This window comes from Rhinolophus ferrumequinum, chromosome X (assembly GCF_004115265.2).
Source record: "Rhinolophus ferrumequinum isolate MPI-CBG mRhiFer1 chromosome X, mRhiFer1_v1.p, whole genome shotgun sequence".
Taxonomy (NCBI): domain Eukaryota; kingdom Metazoa; phylum Chordata; class Mammalia; order Chiroptera; family Rhinolophidae; genus Rhinolophus; species Rhinolophus ferrumequinum.
Window position 1 is genome coordinate 12,910,988 of NC_046284.1, and position 8,302 is coordinate 12,919,289.

The 8,302-nt window shown below is 43.5% G+C and overlaps 1 pseudogene; it reads right to left on the reverse strand.

Moving 5' to 3' along the window:
* Window positions 1-6,481: 6,481 nt before the first annotated feature.
* On the reverse strand, window positions 6,482-6,981 carry LOC117025815 (ferritin light chain-like; annotated as a pseudogene).
* Window positions 6,982-8,302: the final 1,321 nt, after the last annotated feature.

Sequence of the window (8,302 nt, forward strand, 5' to 3'; positions counted from 1 at the left end):
ATTTATTCATGTACGAAGATCTACATTTATTTAAATACAGTCGTGTCATCTTCTTCTGGAACATCGTCATAACTCTCCAAACCCCGAATTCCAGCTTGAATTTCTTGCAACTCCAGTTCCTGTAGAACCATTGGCCCCAATCTCTCATGTCCAGCAATCGACCTCTCCTTAAATGAGCACTTCTTGTCCATGTAGGCTGCTCGTAGTGCATTGGCAACACAGCTGTCAGTGATTTTATTCCAGGAATTCTTCACCCATCACGACCTCTTGCAGGCTAGGCTTCACAAAGTTTCCACGCTGATTTCTCTCCATTCTATTTTCAATGTAGTCATTGATTTCCATGTGCAAATCGTCCTTGAATAGCTTGTTTATTGCAATATCAAGAGTCTGGAGATAGGCAGTTATTCCTGCGTGAATCATTATTTGATCTATTCTTCTCTCTGCAAGGAAGTTCTTCTTGTCTTTAGCACGGTGAGTACTGGCTGAATCCTAGACTAGCAGACCTCTTTGGCCACCTCGCAAAACAAGTGGCAGCGTTAAATCGACCCACTTCCTTATAACTGCTTGTGTGCACCAGACTTTTTTGGTTTCAAGAACATAAATGCCTGAAACATGTTCAAGCTTATCTTTCTTGCCCTTAGTGATGATTAGAGGTGGGGCTTTCTTTCCATCCAGATGAATGGCCAAAAGACAGGTGACATATGCACTTTCATAACCAGTGGAGGAAATGTAGATGGATGAGGCACCCCTCTGATCAATTGTCGTTTGAGATCCTTGGCCCATAAACACTGCAGTTTCATCCATAGCAATCATGTTGGAGAGCTGGTATTTAGAAAAGTCGATGCCATCAACAAAGGACTTGAATGCAAGTGCATGTTTAATAACTTCAGTATCTTCCAGCTTGAACAGTGTTGTCGATCTTAGAGAGAGTTCATATTGCTAAAGGAAGCCATCCAGCCAGTGTTGTGATGCTTTGAATTCTTCTGGGGTATTTCTAGCTGTGGTGCCATTGCAAGGGCAAATGCTTGAATATCAGCCCTGCACACAACCAAAGACTTTGCTCTCCTGTCAGCAATCCATTCACAGATGAGGTATTCCAGCTCAGGAAATAATGGTTGCCGACCTGATCCACACTTGTGCTTCTTTCCCTCGTCCACCTGTTGACTGAGGTTATCATATTCTGCTCCCCATTTTCGGACCATTCGGAGATCCAACTTCTCTTTTCAGAAAGCCGTAGGATTCTTGCCCTGGGAGTCCTCCACAATTCCTTTCTTGTACTTGATGGAATAGCTCTTTCTTTTTGTACTCATCTTGTCTGGAGGTCAAAATATTACTCCCTTCAAATATACCATTAAACCAAGTGTTAATTGAAGACTTACGAGACAGGAGTGACAACAAAAATGATGACAGTTAAGAATGATGGTCCACACAAAAGCGATGAAAAATTGCAGGCACCAAAATTCAATAAAGTTCCTTTGTTTCACACGAGTACATTAAGTACGTCCGTTACAACACACGACCTATTGAATTATGAAGATTCATATTAGACACAACCACGTCCGTTCATTATCAAGTGCGCACGTTATTCGTGCTTTGTGTCTGTACTCCTATTGGTCATTCAGCAATAAGTCTCGAGTTCATCTGTTTACATAGGCGTTTACCTCTTGTCCAAAGGTGCCCACTTGGGTATTTACAAATACTTAATTATAATTTATATTATCATTTATTTTAAGTATTAAAGTCAATAATATTTACTTATGTTTAATTATATTGATATTATTATTTTATAATTTAGCATATCCATCATGTGTTGCAAAGGACGTACTAATTGCGTCTGTCTAGCTGACGATCTTAACTGGGGCTTATTTTTGGCGTAGGGTTTATATTAGGAGCATCCTGAAAAACATCATGCTAGGGCTTATTTTCTGGGTAGGTCTTATTTTGGGGGAAATACGGTATCTCTACTTCATCCCAATTCACTTTCCATTCCAGATTTATTTTTCTAGTGAAGCTTTAATCACACGTATTTATTCTACATTTCTCAATACGTAAAAATTACAGTTAAAACTCCTGGGTATGTCATTTAAGACTTCCTTTGAAACTCCTCCCTTTAGGCTCCTTTTCCATTTCTTTCCTAGGTATATCCTGTGCTCAAGCCACCCCCCAGAGGTGCCCCTCACTTTCCCACCTCTGTGTATTTAACCAGTTGATTCTGCTTGGAATGCTTTCTTCCTCATTTCTTTCTAAGAAGTGTTTGTGCTTTTTAGGGGGTGCTGGTTCAGGTACTAAAGCTTATATGAAACGTTTTCTGATATCAGTAACCAGGAGTAGTATCTCCCTCCTTTGATCTGTATTTACAGCACATTTTTCTCTTTTTTCTACCTTATCTTAGATTCCTCTATGTCATTCCTTTTTGAATCAAGTAGAACCTTGAACATAGCATGAGCTCGGTTAAGTTTTTATTGAAATCAGTGCAGTATATTGTACTTTCTAACAAAATTGCGTGTGTGCGTGTACGCATGCGTGCGCGTATTTTGTGCCCCAAACTTAATAGTTACAGCTTAATTTTAAGATTTTTAAAAAGCAGGTTCGCTTTAGAGCCTTGTGTTCTTGGATACATAATCAGTTTGAATCTTTGAACATCTGGTTCTCAGATATAACAGTCTCACGTGCACATGTTTGTTCCAGAAAAATCCCCCTACTTCATAAGAATAGTCAGAGCTTGGCACATACTTCTAAATCATAATTTTGTATGAAATATTGAAATTGCAGAAGTTAATGTGAATGAGGGCATAGCAAGAATATAGTAGTTGTAATAAAGAAACAGTGCAAAGGAGGAAATTATGTTGGGGTTGGCAGTAGCTCAACCAGATATGCCAGGAAAAAGCTGGGGCAGGATTAGAATCCCAAATGTCAAAAAGAAATGAAGGCCATTGATAGTATGAGGTAGGTCGTCCTATAAGAGAAGCCGATGTTTATTTGTCAGATGGTTGAATGGCTCAGGAGACACATTCTAATGAGCCAAATTTCAGGATCTATATCATGGCCGCTGTTCTGGATGAAGCATCAGCCTTGGCCTTGGACACACGTAGGACCTTGTGCCCCTCGGAGATAATTTTCTAGAATTACAGAACTGTTTTTCAGTGGGCTTATAGTAAGGTCAGGTATGTAGTCTCTAGATCCAGGCAGAAGCAGATTCAGATCAGGGTATTTCCACGTTTTAGGCTGATGGCTATGGGTACATTTCTCTCTGAGCAGGATTGCCTTGTGTGGTAGGGTAGCTATAGGTATGAAACAAAGGCACCTTCCCCAGTGCATAGAAGTGGAGGGAGGACCAGGAAGGGGAAATAAGGTCACACCATTTCCTAATATGTAGCATTGGTATTTCTGATGGGCAGCCATCACTTTACTAATTACACTTGGTGTAATTACAATTTCTAGCAATTATTATATGTACATAAAAATTTGATTGTCCACACACAATTTTGGTTCATAAAACCTATACTTCCCTAGAATATATGAAATTTGGAAGAGAAGGGAGCATTTTAAGCCAAATCTAGGACCCAAGGAAACAAAAAACAACCGGGCTCCAAAACAAACAAATAGGTAATGGATAGGGTTTTAATAAAAGTGTTCTAGGAGCAAAGGAAGCAAATAGAAAGGGAACGGTTGCAGAGTTCAGGCAGTATTTCAAAAAGTGAAGAATTGTGATTCAAAGGTATTTCCCAGCTCCAGAAGTTATTCTTAAAATGCTTCCATGGGGAAGGGGGCTGGGGGTTTCAGTGGCTGGAGGGTTCGCTACTGACTGGTACAAGCTTTTCGAGATGACCCTTTTTCTCTTTCATTTTCAATGGCTAAGGCTGGAAATAACCTTTGCAGAGAAACTGGAGAAGGAGTTACGGAGACAAAGTGAATGTCACAGGGCAAGTCAACAAGGGAAACCCAGCACAATGTGGGAGTGAAGGATGGGCCCCAGGAACACTTGACATGCCCTTTGGGGGAAAGGAAGACAGAGAGCTTGGGAATGACAATTAGAATATCAGAAAATAGAGCGGAAAAATGTCATCTGGCAGAGGTGAAGACTTACAGTATCTGGTGCCAGAGTCCCTTTTTAGGATATGTCCCCATCTCTGTGGCCTAGAAACAGCTTTGCTGCTGAGGCCGGAGTACGAAGTAGGATCAGTGTCACTTGACAGTGAATTTTGTCTCACACGAGGTCTGACAGTTCACGAACTCATCCTAGAAAAAGTGCTACATACCTCATTGCTGATATCACTACAGTCACCTTTGAGGTATTCCCCTTGGGAAGTTCTGCACTGATGCCAGTGCCTAGTCCACCCTTCAAAGCAATTTTGGAACTCTTTCTCTGGAATGGCCATCATTACCCTTAATGTCCTGAAAGTCATCAAAATATCTTCCTTTCCATATTTCCTTTATTTTCAGGTAAAGAAAGAAATCATTTGGGACCATATCAGGTAGGTCCCAAAACCTGTAGGGAGGGTGTTCCAATAGAATTATTTGTTTCCTGGGTAAAAACTCCCTCACAGGCAGAGCCGTGTGAGCTGGTGCATTGTTGTGATGCAAGAGCCATGAATTGTTGACAAAACATTCAGATCATTTTCATCTAACTTTTTCACACAGCCTTTTCAGCACTTCCAAATAGTAAACTTGGTTAATTGTCCAGTTGGTAAAAATTCGTAATGAATAACCCCTCTGATATCAAGAAAAGGTTAGCAGCCTCTTTGCAACACGTTTGCAAACTTAATTGTCAGACTTCGTATGTTTGAGAGAGGCAGAGATAAATATTGAAATTCCTGTTTGGGATGTGTTTCTATTAACTAAAAACATTGCTCCAAACAAGAGCTACAGAGGTCACAGTTTCATCATGTGCACGTCAAGGCTGGGATTACATGAGATACTAAAGGTGACTGACAGTCTCTAGAACACTGAAATTGAGTTCCCAGGCTGATTGTCTAAGAGGCTGAAATGGGATGGTCAAGTTCACTCAGAGAGAAACTGAGAGGAGGCTAGAAAATCAGTTGTGGAAAACCAAGAACTTTGCAGGGCAGTCTCTCTGTGGTTTCCGCAGTGAGAACACTTTTGTTTTGACAAGCATCTCACGTATCTCAGATGGCTGGCTTGAGACTTAGGGAAACAGATCTTCGAGGAAGCCTTATTTCAGAGGAGAGGTGCACAGCTTGGGGCGACAGTGTTTTACTGATATTGGACTTGCTAGTCTTTTCCAGTTGCCAGTAATCCAGCCATGCATCCTTGGAATAAGTGATGAACTTTGTAATTAAGAATGAATAACATGGTTCTGTGCTACTGTTACAGGAAAAGAGTGTCCTTGGCTTCACATAGGCAAGAATTCAAACGTGAGCCAATAGAGTTTAAAGTAAAAGTAAGTTTATTTAGCAGAGAATAAGAAAGAAAACAAAGGCCAGCCCATAGAGAGGTGGTCTCCAATCCCTAGTGGAAGAGAGACACCCATCATCCCCCCCCGCTAGGGTTTCTCTGTATTTTCAGCTTTCACAGAAAATTCATTGGTATGGGAGTGGGGGAAGGGAAAAGAAGAACAATGAGAAGTTTAACTTTGTAAGTGGCAGGAAGCATACGGGCAGATTTGTCTTCAACTCTTGTCAAGCACAACCTGTATTTTATCTGCCGTGGGCTTAGCTACCAGGAGGGTCCTAATGGAATCTCTCGTCTTCCGAAGAGCTTGCTCTGTGTCATTGATTAGCGTCTGCCTGAGTTCTGTCTCGGAGCACGCAGGCAGTGTGCTTGGACTCCAAACTCCTAGTTCTTTCGTCTGCAAAAATAGTCCTCATGCCTCTTCCCTATATTGCCGTGGACCGAGATAGCTTCTTCCGCCCTCTAAACCCAGCTATTGTCAGCAGTGGACCGCAGGGAGTCACATAATGATGTCCTCATAGCTTAAACACGAGAGGAAACAAGTGAGATCAAGGTCTCAGCTTGCTGTTTGAAGACGTGACATAGAAGAGAAGAAAAGAGGTTGAGGTGGCTGTCGATTCCCCTGGGATGCAGGCCCAGCTCAGTTTACCAGTCCCGGAGGATGGGTGATGGAGGAGTGTGAAGAAAGAGAACCACATCCACGTATGTGACTTTGTAACACAGTGACACAGGTCACTATTAAACATGGCCTCCTCAGTGGCCCAAATCTTGACCCAGTCTGCTTAGCAACTCAGTTTTGTGTGGAGAATGTAAAAGCAAGTGGACAGATGTTTTCTTTACTTGGTCTAGGATAAGACTCAACTTTCACTTTCTGGTGACAGTCTAAGAGGTTCAGTGTCATTTTTTTCTTCTGCAAAAAGTTTTATTGTTTCAGTTTGGTTCACGGCATGGGAGAGTGCTCCAGGGTGGTTAGAAGGCTGCCTCGTGGTTACAGGGAGAGGCTCAGGCAGAAGCCCAACATCAGGGGACGCAGAGGGGCCCCTCAAAGGCCTCTGGGCTCCAAAGGCTTCTAGTCGTGCTTGAGGGTGAGCCTTTCGAAGAGACACTCGCCAAGCCCAGCCTGGGGACCGGCCAGCCTGGGGAGGTTAGTCAGATGGTCACCCATCTTCTTGATGAGTTTCACCTCCTCATCCAGAAAGTGGGTCTCCAAGAAGTCACAGAGATGTGGGATCTGTGCGGGCAGAACCCAGGATGTACAGACACAAAAGGCCTCTTTCATGTTCTTCTCCAGGGCCATGGCGCCTTCCATGGCATCCTGAGTTTTACCCCACTCATCTTGGGAAGGCTTCTGCAGATCCTGGAAGAAGTCTTGGCCGCCACGCTGGTTTTGCATCTTAAAGAGACGTTCGGCGCCCTCACGCTTCTCCTCAGCCAACTCGAGGAAGAAGAGCCACATTGTTGCGATCGAAATAGAATCCCAGAGAGAAGTAGGTGTAGGAGGCCCTGCAGATTCAGGCTGATGGTGGCCTCCATCCTGGTAGGATAACTCTGAAGAACTTGAGAGCTCATGGCTGCTCGGCAATAAGTAGTTAAGCTCAAAAACTGGTGTTGGCTGGTCTCGGAGACAGGATGGCTGAGATGGTTCTGAAGGTTGTGACTGGAAAAGAGGTTGGAGGGTGGTCGGACGCTGGAGGAAGGGGCATCCTTGGGTCTGTTCCATCCAAACACTGTTGAAGCAAGAGACAGATCCCGGGGACCATTGAGGACACTGCCTAAGAGACCTATTTTTTAAATCAAAATTCGAATGGCATGAATGTCCTCGAAATTGTTGGTTATGAATTAACTCTCTTAAAATAAGTCCTCCTGATATGTTGAGGAGTCCCTAGAGTGACGCTTCATGTGGGTCTGCAAACCAGTGTAGCAGCTGCAGTCACCATGCCTCGTGTTGGCCTGCTTGGTTGTTCCTCTCCTGCCCTGGTCCCCATGTCAGAGGCACGTTGGACAAGCTTCCCCTTAATCACTGTCTATCATGAGAACACTAATACTCCCACCAAATTCACGTTTTCCGGTTGTTCCAAAGCTTCAAGTTTGTAGGGTGCCAGGGCATTGCGAGGGGCAAGACCTCTGAGGGCTCCAGTTAATTCTGTGCCGCCATTTGGCCTTTGGATGGTGAAATGGCTCAGCCTCTGAACTGTATGTATCACTGAGTCTCCCTGAAGAGTTCTGTCAGCGTCTATCCAGAACCTGGCACATGCGCCCATGAAAAGCCGATGAGTATGACCTAAGCACAAACAACCACAGAAGCATGAATAAGGACAGAAGTGACTGGGGGAAATTTTGTCACAACTTTGTTCCTCAAGGACCGATGTGACGGTTTTTGGGTAATGGTGTGGCAGGTGGAGTGAACTCAAGAGTGTTACTCTTCCAAAAGGTTCAAGCCGGCAAACATTGCAGATCTGTGATGCTTTCAGTAATCCAAGCAGGTGATTTTTTGGGCTCTGTTTCAGAGGCAGGGGAAATGGACAAGAGATGGATTTAAGGAAAAATGTATAAGTCAGGGGACCTCAGGCAGATTACATGTGGTGAGCCAGGCACGCAGGGAACGAAAGAGACCTCACTTTTATTCAAGAACGATGGGGAATGATGGCCCCAAGAAGTTCCCGTCTTCATCTGCCATTTCCTTTAAGTTCTTACGTCTTACACATGACAATTTTTCACATACGCGTATCGTACGAGGTCTGACAATTAAGTTCACGATCTCATCCTAGAAAAAGTGCTGCATAACTCATTGCTAAATGTCACTGTGGTCACCTTCGAAGTGCTCCCCTTGGGAAGGTATGCACCAACGCCAGTGCCTAGTCCACCCGTCAAAGCAATTTGGGAACTCTTT